This window comes from Nycticebus coucang, chromosome 14, assembly GCF_027406575.1.
Source record: "Nycticebus coucang isolate mNycCou1 chromosome 14, mNycCou1.pri, whole genome shotgun sequence".
Taxonomy (NCBI): Eukaryota; Metazoa; Chordata; class Mammalia; order Primates; family Lorisidae; genus Nycticebus; species Nycticebus coucang.
The window spans coordinates 32418669-32442751 of NC_069793.1; the positions used below are offsets into that span (position 1 = coordinate 32418669).

Below are 24083 nucleotides of genomic sequence, written 5' to 3' on the forward strand. Positions count from 1 at the left end.
GGCCTCATTGGCTGACAGCAAATGATGACACTGAGAAACTGAGGAGAAACTGGACACATGACAGAGGGTATTTATTTTGCAAAATATTTCAGACACAAATAGTACTATGATGAAGATGTTAATGTTGAATACTAAAATTATTTCTTTAAAAGGAAATTAGCTTCAATTAGCTTGAGAGGTATTTTCCTTTGCCACAAGACACTCCTACACAAATGATATGCCACCTGTATTAGACAAGGTTTTCCCAAGAGACAGAACCTCTGAGCTGCATATATACACGGAGGGGGTAAGGAATTGGTTCACTTGATTATGAAGGCTGATAAGTCTAAAATATGCATGGTGGGATGCAGGCTGGAAACCCAGGGAGGAAGTGTAGTTCAAGTCCAAAGGAAGTCTGCTGGCAGAATTCTGTCTTCCTTGGGGAAGGTCAGTTTTGTTTTCTGTTTTTGGTTTTTTGTCTGTTGCCCTGGCAGTGGCGTCATCATAACTCGCAGCAACTTCAAATTCCTGGACTCAAGTGATCTTTTGCCTCAGCCTCCTGAATAGCTGGGTCTACAGGTGTGTGCATACCAGGCCCAGCTGATTTACTCTATTTTCAGTAGAGATGCGGTCTCACTCTTGCTCAGGCTGGCCTCAAAGTTCTGACCTCAAGTGATCTTCCTGCCTCAGCCTCACAGAGTGTTAGGATTACAAGTATGATCCACTGCACCCAGCCAAGTGTTTTCTTTTTTCTTTTCTTTCCTTTTTTTTTTTTTTAATTTTTAATCTCATATAAAAAATACCTTCACAGAAACTTCTAAAATAACGTAGACCACATATCTGGGTAGGTCTATGTTCAATTTGACAAATAGAATTAACCATTCCATCACCCATCTCTGATCCTTAGCAGTGGGATTGCCTTGAGGACTCTGTTGCAAAAGATTCTGAAGCTGTATCTGGATTCAATAGGAAAGAACAAATTTATCAACTAGTAATGTCTGCTCTGAGCATAGGAGGGAGGAGAGACAGCCTGTGTCACATATTTACCATTCCTGTAATAGAAGTTGGTGGTTTGTGTTCACTGAGTGAATAAACAAGTGACAAATCGTGATGATTTTGCCACTAAACTTAGGACTAGCCTTGATTTAAAGTATGTTCAAATGAGATTGTTTGACCTCAACTAGGCATACTGAGCAAATTGTCATGCGCATCAGGATCCATAAACAGGAATATAGTCACATCCACAACCTAGAAATAAACCCAAATGTCCATCAGTAATACATGGACAAATAAAAAATAGTGTGCTTTAATGAATATGAACTACTGTTACATACAAAGTAGATGGTTCTCACAAATGCAAGGTTGAGCAAGAGAAGACAGACACAAAGAACACTGAATTCCATTTATATAAAGTTCAAAAGCAGAATTAAACAACATTCTATATAGATGCCTTAAGGTGCTAAATAATTATTTTGAAAAGCCATGATAGTGGTTATCTCTCAGAGTCTAAGAGAAGCTTTGGGGGAGAAGTAGTGATATTATATTTAATACCTCTTGACATGGGTGAAACTGCATTTTACTATATGAATCTTATACTTCACACTCAAAATGTCTAAAATTTTTCCACAAGGTCTCCTTATGCCAAAAGCATAAGTAACAGGAAACTTTGCTGAAAAAAGCAAAGTACTGGGAAACTCACAAACTGCTGACCCAATCCCCCATTAGCCTCTGGCTAAAAAGGCCAGTACCTTTACTCCCCGGCCTTCTTCCCTGCAGGAGTTCACTTAGGAGCCTTTCTGTTTTGCCTTTTCCTCCAGAACAAATCCCTTCATTTTAGCAGGTGATTAGATTTACAATATAACCAATTCAACAGTTGAAAGTCCTAAAATTCATCCTCAGCAGAACTTGCAAGGCAGCTGCAAAAAAGATGAATGTGGCTTGTGGGATCAGAAGCCTAGAGGGTTTTGGGGGAAAAGTTCAGTAGTGTGTGCATGCAAAGCCATTCTTAGCAGAAGTTCCCGTTAGGGTATAGAGTGTCCGTCTGTCTCATTATCAGCTGGAAGCGCCTGGGATAAGTGGGCTTCTGAAGGCTCCCCACTCTTTTACTGAAATCCTGGTACAAAGGGCAGGCTCTTATGATCCGCCTTCCAGGATCCCAGGCTTACAATCAGAATTCAGCTTCAAGGGAGTTAGAGAAAAGTCAGAGTGATTTTAAGGGCAGGTGCTGGAGGTTTCCTTTTGCCTATTTCATAGCTTTTAGTACTTAGAAATGTGTAGTTAAATACGCTTTCTTTCTTCCCTCTGGAAAACAGATTCCAACCCCACCCCACCCTGCCTGGGGAATAAAAATTTCTTATGGAAACCTGAAAACCCAAAAAGAAATATGCACTGCTACAGACACCTCATGTCCGACAGGCTGTCACAGACCCTGATTTGGGTCAGGCTGTTTAAATTTCTTTGGAACAAGCATTTATCTACAGCAGGGTCATTTTATAGAACCATTAAATCTGCATTTTCTCTTGGGCTCCTTCCCCCGGCTCCCCTCAACCCTGCTCTAGTCACACACTCTAAAACCCCCCTTAAGCCTCAGAAATAAATCTCTATAAACTGCCAAGTGTTCAATCAGGCTTTTACTATATCTCTTTGCAATTAGAATAAATTTACTGCTTGGAGAGATGGGGGGGAACTGTGCAAGGTACTCCTTGGATAAATATACCCGCAGTGAGAAAAGTAGAGGCTCTGTAAAAATTATCTCTGTGAATTCAACAAGAATCAAGGTCACGGGAACCGCTACATACCAGGGAATGTTAATTAATGGGTCTGCAGCTGGTGGTACCACTTGGCCGCTGGGCTCCAGCTGCCTGCTCCATATTTCTCTCATTTGTAGGACCATTTTTGGACCAAATCCCATCTCTTTTTTTCCTCCAAGTACAAAAAGTACATAAGTCTATCCTGGAAGGATGCCAACCTTTCAGAGAACTAAGAAAAGTGTTGTTTCTTAGCTATTTTTATCTCCTTTTTAAAAGAAAGGACACTCTATCACCTCTGGAGCTGGATTACTTGTAATCAGCGTTGATGCTATGGTCTGAGGTCACTATTCTGGCACTGTGTCTACAGGGAGATGTCCTGAAGAGAGAACAGAAAGGGACACTTGTAACGTCTCCTCAAACTAAAACAGAAACACCAGAAAAGATACACTTATCTTCCTTGACTACACGGTGTGCATTTTAGACCAGGCTGAAGGCAAGGTAGAATGCACCCAGAATGCACTCAGCAGAATGCACTCAGCGCCTCTGAGCTGCAGAGGGGGAGGAAAGGAAACAGGGGAGAAAGGAGAAAAGAGCAGTCTGCTGGGGGAGGCAGAAAGTGTTTCCTCCAGAGTCAGGGTGGTTTATGCCCTTTAAACCTACCGGGAAGCATTACCTGAGACAATGCGCACTTAGCACGCTTAGCTAAGACACAGGTAGCGATATAAAATCCCAGAGAGACATACAAAAATGTTCACCATGGGCCCGCACCCATACCACCTAGGAAGTATATTTAGGCAGTACCTCATTCTGAATCCATAAGCACGGACTCAGAATCACAAAGATCTAGGTTCGAGTCCTGCTTAACCACTACATAGCTGTGACACTAGGCGGCTTAGTTAGCTGTCTAGGCCTTAACTTTCTCATCTGTACAATGGAGCTAGTAACAGTGTTGCTGTTGAGGATTTAAAGAAGAGATTTAAAGAGATGCTGCACTAGGACCTTTGGCATAATGCTGGGCACACTGTTCGTCTATCAGTAAATATTAAGTGTCACAGCTGGGGCTGTTTTAACTTTTTCCATGGGGTTGTAAGAGAAGAATTGGTCTTGGCTGAGGAAGGGTGACAGAAAAAAAAAAGGAGAATTGGGAAGAGTTTGCCTGTGAGCAGGTGAAGGTGGCTTCAGAAGAATAGTTTTCAGAAGCAGTAAAAACGAGTTTCACTCGCCTTGTTTTTCTTCTCATTTGGAAACTTTCTTTCCTTCAGTGTTACATAGTGGAGGGACTGGGCGTTCTTCCACACAATGACAGATGTGCGAATCCCGCCCAGAAATAACAGGGGAAATGCCTGACTCTGCTTCTTTAAGGAATTCTCCAGGTATTCTTAGCCATGAACTCCAGGCTCAGGGCCCTGGGGATGCTCACCCTACCCCTAGGACAGCAGGTCCGCTTGGACCAGTTTCTTTATGAAGCGGACCACTTTACTGAGCCCCTTTTTAAAGAAGAAAGAACGTTCTACCAAATTGGAAATGTTCTCCATTGCTACTTCTAAACTGTAAAATGATATTTGGATCTTTTAAAAGACTTGGGATAGTTTCTGAAATTAAGGAATATGGATTAAAGGAAGCTTTGGGGGTGTGTGCGTTAGATTTTTTTTTCTCTTTGAAGCATTTGAACAACTTTAATCTGCTCTCAGAATGCTATCCAATTTGGCATGGCATTCTGGTACAGGATTGTTGCCTTTTTTCATGGAACTGATACTTTTGTGCCTCTTTTTAAGTCCATTTGGAGAGATGCTTAGGGTATAGAAGAAAATAAAGCTTGAATTTAAAGAATAAGACTATTCAAAGTGAAGAGATGTCTTTTTTTTTTTTTTTGCAGTTTTAGGCCGGGGTTGGGTTTGAACTCACCACCTCCAGCATATGAGGCTGGTGCCCTACTCCTTTGAGCCACAGTCACCGCCAAAAGTGAAGAGATGTCTTCTTAAGGTCTTGAAAAAAATTTGAAAGTTTTGTTTGGCATACAAGAAAATTAAACAGGGCAGTGCCTGTGGCTCAGTGAGTAGGGCGCCGGCCCCATATCCCAAGGGTGGCGGGTTCAAACCCAGCCCCGGCAACAAAAAAATGGCCGGGCGTTGTGGCAGGCGCCTGTAGTCCCAGCTGCTTGGGAGGCTGAGGCAAGAGAATCGTGTAAGCCCAAGGGTTAGAGGTTGCTGAGCCAGGTGACGTCATGGCACTCTACCCGAGGGCGGTACAGTGAGACTCTGTCTCTACAAAAAATAAATAAATAAATAAATAAATAAAAAGAGCCGGGCGCGGTGGCTCACGCCTGTAATCCCAGCACTGTGGGAGGCTGAGGCGGGAGGATTGCTTGAGCTCAGGAGTTCGAGGCTTGTCTGAGCAAGAGTGAGACCCCGACTCATGAAAAAAATGGAAAAACCCAGCCGAGCGCCGCGGCGAGCGTCTGTAATCCCAGCGGCTTCGGAGGCTGAGGCAGCGGGGTGCCCGCAGCCCGAGTCTGAGGTTGCGGTGAACTACCACGCCCACTGCACTCTGCTCAGGGCATAGGGTAGAACTGTGTCTCGACAAAAAAAAATAATAATAATAAATAAATAAATAAAAAGAAAATTAAACAAACACACAAATCTAGTTGTAAAAGTAGCTATAATAATATCACTTTAGGACAGCGCCTGTGGCTCAGTGAGTAGGGCGCCGGCTCCATATGCCAAGGGTGACAGGTTCAAACCCAGCCCCAGCCAGCTAAAAACAGCAATGAGAACTGCAACAAAAACACAGGGCGTTGTGGCGGGCGCCTGTAGTCCCAGCTACTCAGGAGGCTGAGGCAAGGGAATCGCTTAAGCCCAAGAGTTGAAGGTTGCTGTGAGCTGTGATGCCACAGCTCTCTACCCAGGGCGACAAAGTGAGACTCTGTCTCAAAAAAAAAATAATAACAACAATATAATAATATTACTTTAATTAATGTCCTGGTTGTCGGTCCTCCTATCATATTTGCAGTGCTTCATAATATACAAATAAAATATATGTTCTGTCATATAATAGCACGACTCTGGGAGACAAAGACTAACAATTCTTGTTTTACTGACAAGGAAATTGGAACCTAAAGAAAATGGCAAGAATTTATGCTTGGGATTGAGTTTTGATCTTAATACCTTTCCCACATCAGCCCATCACTGTTAACCTCCCATGTGGCCTAGGAAGACTACTGAATTAGAAGAATACTTCTCTGGTTTCCTTTCAGGGACTGGTAGATACATTTTCCAGGGTCAAGTCTATCTATCATATGACCAAGATCTCCAGAAACAGTGTATGATAAGCCTAATTAAGTTCACTCTGGAAACACTAATACCCTGTCCATGGCGGGAATGCTTCAGACAGAGCTCCATGGGAGATGGAGGAGTTGATTTAAAATGACACTGTTTGCAAAAGAGGGGAGTGGAATGGTTACACAGCTGGCAGATGGCCTGGAAGATACACGTAACTGTGGGTAGCTCATGATCCCAGGAGATGGCAAACCTGGAGAAGTGGCAGATAGGGAAAGGGGGGCACACACTTGTCTGGGCCCTTAATTTGCTGAAGCTATCAGCAAATCAGTATCAGTATCATCAAAATGAATGAGACTCCATAGTTATGCAACTCTATACCTAGAGTCTGGAAATGTCTAGGAAAATAATTATACATTTCTCCTTTCTAGTGATCTATCGCAAAAGGAGTGTCTATCTGTTGTCAAAACAGTCAATGGTATAGAATTAGAGTGACATTCGTCTGCCCCTCCTTTAACTCACTTGCAAGACTCCCCAGTGTTAAAACTCTTGGTGTTTCCTAGAACTTTCTCCATTCAGCTACAATATACTTACACAGGGTGGCCATAAAGTTCGTGTGCAATTTTAAATTGTGCACATTAACTTTATGGTCAGCCTGTATATGTGCATGTATATGTTATATATATGTTGTATACATTCACATATATCATATAATAAGATGTGTATATATATATATATATATATATACACACACACACACACACATATCTGTTTTTGAGTCAGAGTTCAGGTATCTAGAGGTATCTAGTCTGGAGTGCAGTGGCCTCCCCACAGCTTACAGCAACCTTGAATTTTTGGCCTCAAGCAGTCTTCCTGCCTCAGCCTCCCAAGTAGGTGGGGCTTGCGGCCATAGACCATTGCATCTAGCCCCAAGTCTAGTTTTTCTATTTTTTGTAGATAGGGGGTCTTTCTCTTGCTTGGGCTGGTTTAAACTCCAGACTCCAGAGCTCCTCCTGCCTTGGCCTCCCAAAGTGCTAGGATTATAGGTGTGAAACACTGTGTGGGGCCAGAGTCACACACGTATTTTAAATAGGATCAAATATCATACGTTGTTTTGCAACTTGCCTTTTCTTAGATTAATTTTTTTAATTTTTATTTATTTATTTTTAATATTTCTTTCTTGCCTTTCCTTTTCCCCTTCCCTCTTCTTTTTTCTCTTCCTCCTTCCCTCTTCCCTTCCCTCCCTTCTTCTCTTCCTTCTTCTCTGTTCTTTCCCTTCTCTTCTCCCTACCCTCCTCTCCTTTTTTAAAAAATCTTGACAGCCTGTCATAGATACCTGCTCATACAGATCTCTCATTCTTTTTAAAGGTTAGAGAGGGTTCCATTGTCTGTCATAGTTTATGTAACCAACTCCTTACAGATGTATGTATTTATTATTGTATGCTATTTAACTATTAAAATAAGGCTTCAGTGGATAAGAATGACAATGTATTAATGTGTAAGAAAAAATCTAGGGATAAAATTGACTAGAAAAAAATCTGGGGAAAATGGTACATAACAAAACCTTGACCACTGAGCACAGTGCGGGGAGTCAGAGAGGGGCAGATTCTCCTTGGTTTAGCTCCACATTATGTCAGACTGATAGCTAACATTCAAAAAGAACCTCCAAGCAATAAATTAAGGGAGGAAAAAGCACAGCAGGATTTTTGAGAGGTTGGGTAAATTGAACTACATGCACATCTTAAAGAGAACTAAGAACGGGCCGTTATTGAGTGTGCAAAAGCTATAGAGAAACCATATAATGTGTAAGGAAGAGGACCTATAAAACTCAGATTGATGGCATTGTAAGAAGAAAAATGTTTGAAAATTTAGTCTTCGTGTCAGCCCCCATAGGAAAGGGGCTATGTCTTATTCTACTTCGTAGCCTCGATAACTTGGCATAATCCCCGACAAAGAAATTTGTTAATAAGTACTTGAAAAAAGAGTAAAGATACTACTCCTGGCCAGGTGCAATGGCTCACACTTGTAATGCTAGCATTTTAGATGGCTGAGGTAGCAGGATTACTTGAGGCCAGGAGTTTGAGATGAGCTTGGGCAATCACATCTCTACAAAAAATAAAAGAAATACATAGCCAGAAGTGATGGCACATGCCTGTAGTTCCAGCTACTTGGGAAGCTGAGACAGTAAGAGCTCTTGAGCTTGGGAGTTTCAGGTTGCAGGGAGCTATAGTGGGGCCCCTGCACTCCAGCCTGGGCAACAGAGCAAGACTGCCTCAATTAACAACAAACAAACAAACAAAAATGCTCTCAAGAGGACCAAGCCCCATCTGGACATGAGCCTGCAAAACCTACCTGAATACATGAATGTAGATAAATTTCAATTTGTGATTTTAAAAGTAAGTGAAAAATTAAAAGACATTAAATGAGGCTTGGTGCCGGTTGCTCAGTGGTTAGGGCGCCGGCCACATCACCAGGGCTGGTGGGTTCCAACCCGGCCCGGACCTGCTAAACAACGACAACAACAACAATAAAAATGTAGCCGGACGTTGTGGTGGGTGTCTGTAGTCTCAGCTACTTGGGAGACTGAGGCAAGACAACAGCTTAAGTACAAGAGTTTGAGGTTGCTGTGAGCTGTGACACCCTAGCGCTCTACCGAGGGCAACAAAGTGAGACTCTGTCTCAGAAAAAAAAAAAGATATTAAAAGTAAGTTGAAAAGCAGTAAGTTCAAAAATGGCTTCACTAAAGTCTCTGTTATTTAATTTACTGAATGTGTTTCTCTGATTATTAGTCATTGTGTTCCAATCCATTGCCTATTCAAAAATGTAACAATTTGGGCGGCGCCTATGGCTCAGTCGGTAGGGCGCCGGCCCCATATACTGAGGGTGGCAGGTTCAAACCCAGCCCCGGCCAAACTGCAACCAAAAAATAGCTGGGCGTTGTGGCAGGCGCCTGTGGTCCCAGCTACTCGGGAGGCTGAGGCAAGAGAATCGCTTAAGCCCAGAAGTTGGAGGTTGCTGTGAGCTGTGTGAGGCCACAGCACTCTACCAAGGGCCATAAAGTGAGACTCTGTCTCTACAAAAAAAAAAAAAGTAACAATTTAAACTATAACTGGCCATTGAATTTTTAAACATTATTTTTTAAATGTTACTTACTTTTCTCAAACCCAGAACCAACTTGTCTGGTATCTGGTCGCCAGTTCTGACAGTGGAGGTTTCTGCCTTGTGGCCTCAGAAGGCATGCTCCTGAATGAAGTAAGAGGAATCAAGTGACCCAGGGCATGTCCTCAGCCTTGCTAACAGAGAATTCAGGTCAAAAGTTAAGACATAATCCTCTTGTGTGATGACCCTCTCTAATGGGTACCCATTGTCTAATCAACCAGAGACTGATAACTAGATGTGTATCTCTGTGTGCGTGTGTGCGCCCATGCATTCCTCAAGGTATTCTACTTCCCTAAGATGTTAAGTGAAGATAAGAAAACAGATATGAGGAATTTAATTTTTAAGGAGAAAGAGAAAGAGAGAGAGAGAGAAAGAGGAGAGCCAGTTTGGTGATACATCAACTACATTAAGGTCAACCAGTTAACAAAAATATGCTAACAGGAAGATTGCTAACCCTGTTCTCCAACAACTGAGTTCTCCAGAGTGGTGATTCATACTCACTATTATGACCTTGAGGCACTGTGGGAAGAAAGATTGAATTAAATTCAGTGAAATCGCTGTTATTCTATTTTTGTGTTCCCAGTATTCATTCATTCAATAAACATGAGTGGAAGCATTTAGATAATTCAGAAAGACCATTCCCTAGTCATTCTGAATCAGCAGGATTATTTGATTGAGCCTTTTTCTCAATTCAGTTCAGTACCCAAAACCAAAACTCTATCCTCCCTCCCCATCCTGGCGGAAGTTCTAGCTCAGGACAAGACATGCTTTAGAGTGTTCTGAATCAGTTTGTGGATAGAATTATCTGCAGGGAAGTGGCCTACTGGCCTTGTAAAAGAGAGGAGGAGTGATTGGTTTAGGAAGACATTTTAAAAATTGTGATCTGGCAGCCTGGCGTGGAGGGCAAAGAACTAGGCTGAGGTCAGGGTTCTTAGGTTCTAAGCCTTAATTACTACATTGCTGTATGACTCTGAACTTCAGTTTCTTATCGTAAAATAAAAGAGTTCAACTAGATGATTTTCTGGCCCATGGGGAAGAGTGTCCTCTATTAGAGCATGGTACAAAGATGCCAATAAATTTAAGATAAATTTCCATAATCCTAAAGACATATGATTCTTTACTGAGATGAAAAAAAATCCCGAGGAGGCTAAGAGTACCTCCCTTGGACGCCTTGCCTATGTGTGGATTTTTTTCCATTAAGCCGGACCGTCCCTGTATTCAGGCATTCTAGCAAGAGCGTCTCCTTCCTAAACTAGGCCAGCTGTCAACTCTGTCCTTATCCAGGTTCTCATGGCTATAAACCTGAGAACGTGGTCCTTTGCCACTAGTAACATTCTTACTGTTCTCTCTAGAAAGTCCTTTATTTCTAACCCCCTCATTTCTAGCCCCCAAAGCACTGTGATGCCCACCCAAGGCTGTGAATCCCAGCCAACCTTCCCTTAGCTTCCGTCTCAAACAGCAACTTCAGGGCATCTCAAAGAGAAGGACTGAGGTCATTAATGAAACTGTATTGATGGCCCTGACTAAAGCCATCACTTGTTTGCTAATCATGACTATATTAATCCATATGGGAGGCTGTGACAAAGTACCACAGACTGGGCAGATTATAAACAACAGAAATTCATTTCTCACAGTTTTGGAGGCTGGAAGGTCAAGATCAGATCGTCACATGGTTGGGTTCTGATGAGGGCCCTCTTTCCGGTTGCAAACTGCCAACTTCTCCTTGTATCCTTGCGTGGCATAAAGAAGGGGAGAAAGCTGTTTGGGGCCTCTTTTCTAGGATCACTAATCCCATTCACAGAGGCTCCATACTCTTTACCTAAACACCTCCCAAACGCCTCACCTCCTAATACTATGACATTGGGAGTTAGCATTTCAACATATGAATTTGGGGGAAACACAAACATTCAGTTCATAACATGACTAAGTTAGAGAAGTTAAGAAAACGTCAACTCCAGGCTCTTAATATTCATTAACAGTCACTATTAGGCAGGTAGTGTTTCCTTTCGGTACCTTAAGGTACCCAGAGTGGTTCTGAAGGAACAGATTCTTAAGGCTGTGATTTTTGAATTTGTTCTGGGGTTTCTGGAACTAGTTCTCTAATCTGATTTGACTAAAGGCACTAATGACTGTATTTTCAGTGGTAAAAAACCTATCCTTGTAGCAATAGAAATACACAAAATATCGCCACTGGGTATTTCTAATCAGATACTTAAAATGGGCAAGGCTCTGGGTGACTGTGAAATGCCTCTTTAAAGGAGATCCATGGCTGGCTCTTCTAAGAAAGAGTTGTCCCTATTAGCAAGAAAAGAACAAGATGATCCCATCTCAGGGTGGGCAAGGGACTTGAAGAGAAATTTCTCTGAAGAAGGCAAGCGCACGGCCTACAGACATATGAAAAAATGCTCATCATCCTTAAGCATCAGAGAAATGCAAATCAAAACTACTTTGAGATGTCATCTAACTCCAGTAAGATTAGCCCATATCACAAAATCCCAAGACCAGAGATATTGGCGTGGATGTGGAGAAAAGGGAACACTTCTACACTGCTGGTGGGAATGCACACTAACACGTTCCTTATGGAAAGATGTTTGGAGAATACTTAGAGAACTAAAAATAGACCTGCCATTTGATCCTACAATTCCTCTACTACGTATATATCCAAAAAAACAAACATCACATCGTAACAAAGATATTTGTACCAGAATGTTTCTAAGTCATGGAAAAAGCCTAAGTGCTCATCAACCCATGAATGGATTAATAAATTGTGGTATATATGCGGCGGGCGCCTATAGTCCCAGCTACTCGGGAGGCTGAGGCAAGGGAATCGCATAAGCCCAGGAGTTGGAGGTTGCTGTGAGCTGTGTGACATCACGGCACTCTACCAAGGGTGATAAAGTGAAACTCTGTCTCTACAAAATGAATTGTGGTATGTGTACATCATGGAATATTATGCAGCCTTAAAAAAGATGGAGATTGTACCTCTTTCATATTTACATGGATGGAGCTGGAACATATTCTTCTTAGCAAAGTATCTCAAGAATGGAAGAAAAAGTATCTGATGTACTCAGCTCTACTATGAAACCAAGTTATAGTTTTCATATGAAAGCTATAACACAACTATAGCCCAAGAATATGGGGAGAGGGGAAAGGGGGGGAGGATGGGTGGAGGGAGAGTAATTGATGGGACCACATCTACAGTGCATCTTACAGGGGTACCTGTGAAATTTACTAAATGTAGAATATAAATGTCTTAATACAATAACTAAGAAAATACCGTTAAGGCTATGTTAACCAATTAGATGAAAATATTTCAAATTATATATAAAACCAGCACATTGTACCCCTTGATTGCATTAATGTACACAGCCATGATTTAATAATTAAAAAGAAAAAAAGAATTGCCCTTTCCTTCTTCCCCTCCACCTCCCACACTTTCCTATTAATATGGAGACTTAATTCTGGCTTTGGAAATGGGTAGGTTCACTGTACTACTTGTTAGAAGCCCTGGCACCAGGAGCGGTGGCCTGCATCCCGGGCAGCGCTTCTGTATTGCGTGGCCGGGAGAAATCTGTTGAGGCAAAAGGAAGGGTCTCACTCTGTTGCCAGGGCTAGAGATAGGGTTGTTGGGAGATTTAAGAGGGATGACAAATCTACAAGGCTCAGTACAAAGCCTACCACATCGTGAAGGCTCAGTAAATGGTTTTATGCCCACGGAGATGCCAGCAGGTTGCAGGCACAGTTTTCTCAGCCCAGCTCTGATGCCAGGCGGAGAAGGGAAGGGTGGTTGGCAGGGAGGAAGCTCCTGGACTTCCTAAGCTCTGAACTTAGGAGCACAATATGAAGAGGAGGGCCACTCAGGCAGAATGCTCCTCTTCCAAAAGATGTGGGGAAAACGTTGCTTTGGGAAAGATATTTAGTGTTCAGTCTTCTAGAGAGCAGGTCAAACGTGTGAACAGGAGGCCCCTGAACTTGCCCTGCTCTTGGCAGACCTGCTGCTCCTCTCCGCTCCCTCCCACCCCACCCCACAAGCATTCATTCTGCTGGCCCATCATCTTTGTGGGCCACATGGAGACCCTCATTTATACAGATCCTACAGATCCCAGTTAATTACTCATCTTACAAAGCATCTTTATTTCAGCAGTTGATGCTGGGCAGTAGAACTGAAGCTGAGGGCCTCCATATGCCCACTTAGGTTCACCTTGGTGAGAGCTGAGAGCTCACAGGTCACTAGTTCAGGATGGAGAGAGTTCATTAAACTAATTAATTGCCGAAGTGACTGTTGAGGAAGAGAAGGAAGGAAAATTTTATTAGAAACAAAAATTAAGGGTGGCGCCTGTGGCTCAATGAGTAGGGCGCTGGCCCCATATACCGAGGGTGGTGGGTTCAAACCCAGCCCCGGCTGAACTGCAACCAAAAAATAGCCGGGCATTGTGGCAGGCGCCTGTAGTCCCAGCTGCTCGGGAGGCTGAGGGAGGAGAATAGCGGAAGCCCAAGAGCTGGAGGTTGCTGTGAGTCCTGTGAAGTCATGGCACTCTACTGAGGGTGGTAAAGTGAGACTATGTCTCTACAAAAAAAAAAAAAAAAAGAAGAGAGAGAGAAAAAAGAAACAAAAATTAAGGCTGGGTGTGATGGCTCACTCCTGTAATCCTAGCACTTGGGGAGGCCAAGGCAGGGGGATTCAGAGCTCAGGAGTTCCAGATCAGCCTGAGAGCGTGTGAGACTCTGTCTCTACTGAAATACTCTACTAAATACCCAGGCATCGTGGTAGACACCTGTAGTCCCGGCTACTTGGGAGGCTGAGGCGGGAAGATTCCTTGCACCAGGAGTTCAAGATTGCAGTGAGCTATGATGACACCACTGCACTCTAGCCAGGGCAATAGAGTTTCAAACAAAACAAAACAAAAATTAACCACAGTAGAATGTTATTCAGCCATAAAAAGGAATGATGTGCTGATACACACTACAGCGAGGGTGAACCTTGCAAACAATACGCTAAGTGAAAGAAGCAGACATATGACAAGGCCATATTCTGCGTGATTCTATTTATGCCAAGTGTCCAGAGCAGGCAGAGGAACAGAAAGCAGCTCAGTGGTTGCCAAGGGCTCAGGGCATCGGAGGGCGAAGAGTGACCGGTAATGGGTACCGGGTGATGAAAATGTTCTGGAATTACATAGCGGTGATGGTTGCCCAACATTATATCAAAATCACCACTAAATTTTATGTGTAGACATCCTTAAAATGGTGTTTTATGTCATTTGAATTTTATCTCAGAAAAAATAAAAAACAAAAATTAAGCAATTAATTCCAGCGCTCTAAAACAAATACCCAAAAGGTTATTACCATAGGCATTTTTAAATATTTTTATGCTTATTCCAAATTTTCTACACAACCATGAATTGCTTTTTAAAAACACTTTGTTTTTAAATTTTCAAAATAATTACAATTCACAGGAAGTCTTAAAGATACTACAGAGAGGGTCACTGTACTCTCAGTTTCCCCGGAAGGTAACAATTTTATAGAGTCAGGAAGTTGGCTTCGGTACGTGTATGAAGAGTTCTATGCTATTGACCACAGGCCCCAGTTGTGTAACCTTTAGGGCAGGCACAAAACTCTTCTCCCAGTGCTATCCCTTTATAATCACACCCATCTCTTCTTCTCCCGACCAATCCTAACTCTTGGCAACTGCTCTCCATTCTCCATTTCTGTGATGGTGTCATTTTAAGACTATTGTATAAATGGAATCATATGGCATGTGACTTCTGAGGTTGGCTTTTTCCACTCAGCATAAAGCCCCTTGGGGTCCACCCATGTTTTGCGTGTGTCAGGAAGGTTGCTACTTTTATTGCTGAATAGTATCCTACAGTATGGATGTGCCACAGTTTGTCTAACAATTTACTTATTAAAGGATATTTTGGTTGTTGCTAGACTTGGGTTTTTACAGAAAAAGCTGTTATCAACATTTGTGTGTTTTACTTATTATTTTTTTTTTTTGGTAGCTGTAAGTTTTCACTTCTATGGGATAAGTTCCCAGGAGAAAAATTGCTGGGTTGTATGGGAAGCGTATGTGTAGTTATTTTTTTTTTTAAAAACTGCTATATTCATTTTCAGAGTAGCTGTACCATTTTATACTTCACCAGCGATGCCACGAGTCTCCCCGTTTTTCTGTATCCCTGCCATCCACAATTTTTTTTCCGAATTTTATTTTTTGCTGTTTTTGCTTTATTTGCTTTGAGGGGTGTTTTGTTTGTTTGTCTTTTTAGATAGGGTCTCATTCTGTTGCCAGTGCTAGAGAGCAGTGATGTCACCATAGCTCACTGTAGCCTCAAACTCCTGGGCTCAACTGATCTTCTTGCCTCAGCCTTGTGCCTTAGCTGGGACTACAGGCATGCACCACCACGCCCACTAAGCTTTCTTTTTTGGTTGGGACAGGATCTCACTATGTTTTTTTTTTTTTTTGTAGAGACAGAGTCTCACTGTACCGCCCTCGGGTAGAGTGTCGTGGCGTCACACGGCTCACAGCAACCTCTAACTCTTGGGCTTACGCGATTCCCTGCCTCAGCCTCCCGAGCAGCTGGGACTACAGGCGCCCGCCACAACGCACGGCTATTTTTTTTGTTGTTGCAGTTTGGCCGGGGCTGGGTTTGAACCCACCACCCTCGGCATATTGGGCCGGCGCCCTACTCACTGAGCCACAGGCGCTGCCCAGGATCTCACTATGTTACTCAGGCTGGTCTCGAACTTGGGCTCAAGCAATCCTCACCCCTTGGCCACCCAAAATGCGGGATTGCAGGTGAGAGCCACTGTGCCCTGCCCACTATTTTTAAATGTAGCTTCTATAATAGGTGTGCTGTGATATCACCTCATGGTCTGAATTTGTGTCTCCTTAATGGTAGTGATGTTGAACATCTTTTCATGTGCTTATTTGCCATCTATACCCTTCAGTGAAATCTCTTCACATCTTTTGTCCATTTTCTAATTAGATTGTTTTCACTGTTGAATTTTAAGAGTTTATTGTAGATACAAATTCTTTGTTAGATGTGTGGTTTGCAAATATTTTCTTCTGAAGCCTGTTTCTTCATCCTTTTAACCATTTTAAAAAAATTTTTGATGAAGTCTAATTTGCTGATTCTTTTTCTTTTATAGATTGTGCTTCTTTGTGTTGTATCTAAGAACTCTTTCTTCCTCAAGCCCTAGATCCTGCAGATTTGCTCCTGTGTTTTCTTACAGAAGTTTTATAGTTACAAATTTCTTTTTGAAAAGGCATTTTTTTTAAATAGAAAAGAAATGCTTGCCAATTATGGATCCTTTGGAATAAGAAAAAAAAGCTCGAAGGAATAGTTTAAATCACTAGCAGTAACAACATGCAGAAATATGTTTCACTATTAGATTTCTGAACTTGCAACTTTAATAAAAATGTGACCTCTTTTAAGATGAGAAAATAGAACCCCCAACAGTAAGCTGCGCTAGTGAGTACCAACTGGGAGTGCTGAAGGAGAGGTGTCTCTCTTAATGCTGATATCAGCTGGGGGAGTTGCCATTCAGGAAAGACCAAGAACTACTGACCCAAACGGTAAAACTCATGTTTATGAACCACAGCTGTTAGTCACAGGCTGTAATTACCCCACCAGATAAAGAAGCTATTTAAGAGGGCAGGTTGCTACAGCTGAAGAGAAACAGAAAATTGAGTATTTTTGGAAATCACAGGATTGTAACTAAGGGAAATGTCAGGTTTGAGATTGGAATGGTTCTTTGTGTACTTGCTGGCTTGAAGACAGGCTGAATAAGCAAGAAGATGGCCAAGCCTATTTTGTTGGAGAGTAATCTGTTGAGTTTCCCTTTTTCAAGCCCTGGCACGTGAGAGCTTCGGACAGTCACCTCCTTCCAGCCTCCCCACTTCTGATTCCTGGGTGCCTGGAACTCTGCGTCTTACCCCACACTCTTCACCTATGGAATGCAGCTCCCATTCCCCCAACAAACCTAGCTAGTTTTTTGTTTTTTTTTTTTGTAGAGACAGAGTCTCACTGTACCGCCCTCAGGTAGAGTGCCATGACATCACACAGCTCACAGCAACCTCTAACTCTTGGGCTTATGTGATTCTCTTGCCTCAGCCTCCCGAGCAGCTGGGACTACAGGCGCCCGCCACAACACCTGGCTATTTTTTGTTGCAGTTTGGCCGGGGCTGGGTTTGAACCCGCCACCCTCGGCATATGGGGCCAGTGCCCCACTTACTGAGCCACAGGCACCGCCAAACCTAGCTAGTCTTAAAATAAAGTGTTACACGTTTCAGAAATAGATCTCCCTACCTCCTATCCCCAACCTTCCGGGAAGCTGATACTTGAGTGAAATTTGCTATTTAAATTATTTTGTGAAGTTAAGAAGCAATCCTGAGGGCTGCACCTGTGGCTCAGTGAGTAGGGTGCCGGCCCCATATACTGTGGGTGGTGGGTTCAAACCCAGTCCCGGCTAAAACTGCAAAAAATAAATTAAATAAATAAATAAAGAAAGAAAGAAAGAAAGAAGTAATCCTGAATTCAATTTGGTCAGTCTAGATGTTCATAGATAAGATTTGCACCAAATAGAACCTTGCTTGAATTTCTTAACTATATATTTGTAAAGAAAATCTTATTTTTTTGATGACCAAGGAAGAATCCCTATTGTTTGTTGAATATTGAAGAATCATCTGTGGATGGTGGCAGACACATAAAATTCACAAATATTTATATTAAAAGTTAATTATATGGTAACAATTGCAAGCTACATGTCCATCAAAAGGAATTGGTTAATGTAAGTTATTTTATTATTATTATTTTTTTTTGAGACAGAGCCTCAAGCTATCACCCTGTGTAGAGTGCTGTAGCATCATAGCTCACAGCAACCTCCAACTCCTGGGCTTAAGTGATTCTCTTACTTCAGCCTCCCAGGTAGCTGGGACTACAGGCGCCTGCCACAACGCCCAGCTACTTTTTGGTTGTAGTTGTCATTGTTTGGCAGGCCCGGGCCGGATTCGAACCCACCAGCTCTGGTGTATGTGGCTGGCACTTTAGCTGCTTGAGCTACAGACACCACCCAAGTTAATGTAAGTTATGATATACCCATACAAAAGCTTAGCATTTATTGCCATGGAAGGGTGCCAACATTTACTGCAGAACCTCCATAGCTGACCACCTCCTTAAGTTGACTTAACTTTCATAGACAGGAAATATATCACATGTACTTAATGGAAGTTCCTTATATTAACCACCTCTGTATGTTGACTGGTTTGTTACATTTCCTTGGGTGCTCAACTTACAGAGATTCTACTGTATTGAATTGAACAGCAAGTTATAAACTAACATGGAGAATTTGATCCTATTTTTTAAAAGACATAGAGAAAGAAATATACCAACATTAGTGATAATCTCTGGATGATTAAATTACAGTGAGTTTTATTCTTTCTTTGGTTTTTCAATATTGTATTGCATTAATAATCAGAAAAAGAGGATGAAGAGATTTTGATAAATGGGTTCAAGTATTCAGCTGATAGAAGAAATAAGTTGTAGTGTTTGATAGATCAGTAGAGTGACTACAGTTTACAACAATCTAGAGAGAGAAGAGAATAATTAGAATGTTTCTAGCACAAAGGAAGATGAATATTTAAGTTCATGGATATACAATTACATAGCTTTGACCTTTACAAATCTATGAATCTGTTCAATTATCACATATACCCTAAAAATACGTACATCTGATATGTATCAATAATAAATAAATACAAATACAATTTAAAAATAATCAGAAAAAGAAAACTAAATCTCAGGAATGGTCACAGGGTGACATGTTAAACAGAGCTATATACGTAGTTTACCATTTTTATTTGTTAGTTTTGTAACATAGCTTCCAAAAAGTTGATAGTTACAAATATCCAAAAGGAACAAGAAATATATGATGAAAAGTAAGAGTTCTCTTCCTTATGAATCCCCAGAACTCCTTTCTCTACATGTAATTACTGTCAACAAAAATATGTATATTGAAAGCAGAAATTGAACAGTGAGAGCAGATGGGAAATGCAGAGGCTCCCTTGAAGAGACATGAAACAGCTTTGTCTAGAAGCAAGTGAAATTCACCAGCAGGACATTGCCATTGCCACTCTCAGAGAATCCCCTCATAATCACACACCCTTCAAATAAGGGAAGTCACTCTCTTCAAACTCTGAACACATGGGTTCCCAGAGAGGGTGACACCCAGCCAGGCATGCAAATTAGCACTGGCTCTAAAACCCAAATGAATCAAGTCAGGTTCAAATTTCATAGCACATTTAGGCAGCCAGCGAGGCACAAAGGCCGTGGACATTGCTCGCCCCCTGCATATGCTTTGTAAAAAGTTTAATAGTTGACCCTTCTCATTTGCCATACTTCAGCTTAAATCCTCAGAGAACATATACATTGGCTGGATTGGTGTAGCCCTTCTGTTCTCTAGCACCATCCCATGATCACATCTGTGGGAGAGAACTTGTTATAATTTGTAAACTTTTATTTAATTTATTTATGTCTGAACCTTGCCCTCCTGCTCTCCCCAGACTGCAACTTCTCTTGAGGGCAGGAACTATGTGTGTATACATTTAAATTACTTTTTATTTAGTCAGTTTAGAACTCCCAATAGGCACATAATAGCTGTTGAATGAATGAACAAGATGGGACATTTTACAAGTCCATCTTTGAAAGGAAATTTTGATTTTGTTGATGTTTTAGATAATGGCTGACCCTAGAATGGTAGGTCTGTTTGTATCTTCACTCTTTCTTTCATAGAATAATCAATAAACTTTTATTAAGAGCTTACTATTTGCCATGCCCTATGCTCGGCACTGGGGCTAGAGGTGCCTTATGGAGTGCTCAGTATAGCAAAGAAGACAAAAAACAGGAAACTACGATCTAGGGAGATGGAACCTCTGATAACGGTAGTACAGGGTTTGGGGGAGCGTTGCCACAGCTATTTCCTGAGCTTTATGGGAACTGCAGCTGATTTTTTCTCTGCCCAAGTTGCCCTGTGACATCCATTCAAGCTCAATCACCTCATACCCAAAATGCCAATTTGAGGTATCTATAGGTTTGTATACAAAGATCATAATCCACTTTTTTTAAAAAGTAAATTCATTTCAGGTTAATGTGAGGGTACAATCAGGTCAAAATATTTGATTTTGTTAAGTAGAGTCCTTCTTGTGGTCGTGTCCCACACACAAAGGTGTGCCCAACACCCCCACCCCATGCCCATTCAGTGAGAGCCCCCAATCCCCTTTCCCTCCCTCATCACTCCTCCCCTCAACTTGAATTGAAATGAGTTTTCCAATGATAGGGGCTGTGCATCCGATCATCCACTGGCTTCACATCGGTATTGAGTACGTTGGAGAATCGCTTTTCCATTCTTGTAAATAGTGTAAGAGATTGCCACCATAACAAAGAAGAAACCAGAGGGACAGTTTTTTTATCCTATCTCTGCAAAGTAGGGTTTTTTTTTTTTTTTATTAAATCATAGCTGTGTACATTGATATAATCATGGGGCATCATTCACTAGCTTCACAGACCATTTACCAAGTTTCCCATATACCCTTGTAAAATGCACCGCTGGTGTAATCCCACCAATCCCCTTCCCTCTACCCACCTCCCCCCTCCCTTTCCCCCTTCCCCCTATTCTTAGGTTGTAACTGGGTTATAGCTTTCATGTGAAAATCCTAAATTAGTTTCATAGTAGGGCTGAATACATTGGGTACTTTTTCTTCCATTCTTGAGATACTTTACTAAGAAGAATATGTTCCAGCTCCATCCATGTAAACATGAAACAGGTAAAGTCTCCATCTTTCTTTAAGGCTGCTTAATATTCCATTGTGTACATATTCCACAATTTATTAATCAATTCATGGATCGATGGGCACTTGGGCTTCTTCCATGACTTAGCAATTATGAATTGAGCTGCAATAAACATTCTGGTACAAATATCTTTGTTATGATGTGCTTTTTGGTATCTGGGTATATGCCCAGTAGAGGGATTACAGGATTGAATGGCAGATCTATTTTTAGATCTCTAAGTGTTCTCCATATCTCTTTCCAAAAGGAATGTATTAATTTGCATTCCCACCAGCAGTGCAAAAGTGTTCCCTTTTCTCCGCATCCGCGCCAACATCTCTGGTCTTGGGATTTTGTGATATAGGCTAGTCTCACTGCAGTTAGATGGTATCTCAAAGTAGTTTTGATTTGCATTTCTCTGATGATTAAAGATGATGAGCATTTTTTCATATGTCTGAAGGCCGTGCGCCTGTCTTCTTCAGAGAAGTTTCTCTTCAAATCCCTTGCCCAGCCTGCGATGGGATCCCTTGTTCTTTTCTTGCTAATGCGTTTGAGTTCTCTGTGGATTCTGGTTATTAAACCTTTGTTGGAGACATAACCTGCAAATATCTTCTCCCATTCTGAGGGCTGTTGCAAAGTAGGGTTTTACAAAATGTAATCTTTTTCTTTCTCCTTTCCTCTATTCTTTCCTCCCCCTCTCCTTCTTCTGTCTTTCTCACACGCAGCTCAGACACAAGGCATTGAGAAGCAAATGTTTTCCGATTCCATGACTTCAGGGGATTAGTGCTCCTTTGAAAGTGATATTGTCACAGCCATAATCTGTTTATGTATAAGACAGTCGCGGCTGTGTGGGGAATGTGAACATGTGAACATCCTGGCCTTGTCATTTAGTAAGGTAGGAAGTTCAGCCTAGAGCTCTACATCCCTAAAGCTTTGAGGAATCTTGATATGGGGAAAGGAGGGAACTAGAGAGGAGAGGGGAGATATCTTTTAAGATTATTTATCTTTTTCCTTTTTTTTCTAACTCTCCTGAGCTTAACTCCTACTCTCTGAGAAATAATCCCTTTCCAAACTAGCTGGGATGGCTGTCAGGCAGAGGCATCCTTGTTGAGGATAGCACTACTCAAAAAAAGGGTCAGGCAATTAGAAACTGCTGGTAAATCACGGAGACACCACAGTGAGATCCATTTTATAACCTGATGGCAAGACATTTATTTCAGACCCTGACACACCATCACAAAATAAACAAATTAGAGGGAGTGTTTTTCCCCATAATTTTCTTGGTGTATCCAAAATATATTATGGAAATTAACCTTTTATTTTAACAATTTAAAAATTCTTTATTGGTCTTTGTAAATAACCCACACGTACAGTAACAAAATCAATACAAAAGTATATAAAGTAAAAAGTTAAAGCCTAGTCCCTTCTCCCATAGTCCCAAGAGTGGCACAGTCCAATAACATATAACCCGAGCCACCTATCTATTTTAAAATGTTCTCGTAGCCACATCAAAAAAAGCAAAAAGAAACAGGTGAAATTAATTTTAATTATGTATTTTATTTACACCAACGGATCCAAAATATTATTTCAACAGGTGATCAATAATAAATTATTCATAATCAAATTGTTAATGACAAAATTATTATTGAGGTATTTTTCTTTTTTATGCAAAGTCTTCTACATCTGGTGTGTATTTTACACTTACAACACATCTTCTCAATTTGGATGCTAAAGTTCCATTGGAAATACTTGATCTGTATTTAGATTTCATAAAACAAAGTAGGTGCACACACCCAAGTTGTCGCAAACATACTTAAGACTTTTCTGATAACTGAGTCAAGTACTGGTTTTTAAATTAAATGTGGAGTAATTAAAATTAAATAAATTAAAGAATCAGTTCTTTAGTCTCGCCAGCCTCACTTTGAGCACTCAGTAGCTACACGAGGCTCCCAACTATCCCCACTGAACTACACAGCTCTACAGGAAGCTTCTCTGAGAAGTTTGATGGGAGATCTTTTTTGTGATCATACTAAATATTTTACTCTGTGATCTGATTTTTTTCACCTTAAGTTCTATCTTAGATATTTTTCTTTTTATGCATAGGGATCTGCATTCTTTATAATGGTCGTGTAGCAGATTTATTTAACCATTTCCCTACTAGTGGGAATATAAATTGATTTTGATGTTTTGCTGTTATAAACATCTGGGTTTACACATGTACTATCAATAGTATTTCCATAGAATACATTTCAAGAATGGACACTTCCGGGCCAAAGGGTATGCCCATTAAAATATCTGAAAGCTAATACCAAATTACCCTGGCAACAGTTGTGCCAATTGTTATCATACACTCTTTGCTGGTGGTCCTCTCTAGCATCTGTACATGCTCTCAATGCCAGAATCATAAAATATTGGGAAGAAAAGGCCTTAGAGATGATCTATCCCTGTTGTTTCCCTAGGCGCAGGGAAGGAGCTACATGCAGGATGTATCCGGGTACAGCTCTGACTGGAGCAGCTCTTCAACCTCTTGCCCTCTGTCCGGGGCGTGCAGAGGGCCTAGCAGCATCTTCCCAAGGGGCGTTCTCTAGAAGGTCATTCCTCCTTCTGCTCAGCGGGCCTCCCTAAGCTCCCCCTGCATCATTATCAGCCCAGCGCTGGCGAGATCAGCAGGCTTCTCAATGGAGCATCACACCACGCCTTGGTAAGCAAGGAGCGCATAGCCAAGGGAGATTTTCCTTGACATTTGTATCCAAAATTGCATTCAGTCTGCTCAAATGCTCGCTACACTTTCAAACCTCCCTTCTGCTCAGCACAGCCAAGCCATAAACCTAGGCAAGAAATAAAAAAAAAAAAAAAGAGGTACTGTATTTTGTTGCATACAGAAATAACACCTCACTGTTCAGCAATTTTTGGTGGGCCAGCTCAGAAAAGCTTTACCTCAATAAGAGTCACTTTGGGAGGGCACAGGGAAAAGGCCCTTCTGGGGCCACACTCAAGCCGGTGGAATTTGACAGAGTCCATGGACACAAGTGCCATCTCGTCTCATGGAATCCTTGCAAGGCAGGCTGAGTAGGGAGCTTACAGGGCTTTTCATGCTCAAA

At 41.6% G+C, this 24083-nt stretch overlaps 1 long non-coding RNA gene across 1 annotated transcript in view; it reads left to right on the forward strand.

Moving 5' to 3' along the window:
• The window catches only part of LOC128566028 (uncharacterized), a 120067-nt gene extending 96334 nt beyond the window's left edge, over positions 1-23733 (forward strand). Inside the window, exon 5 of the long non-coding RNA XR_008374369.1 lies at positions 23442-23733. This is a non-coding gene — a long non-coding RNA (uncharacterized LOC128566028). The remainder of the gene's footprint in view (positions 1-23441) is intronic.
• The last annotated feature ends 350 nt before the right edge of the window (positions 23734-24083 follow it).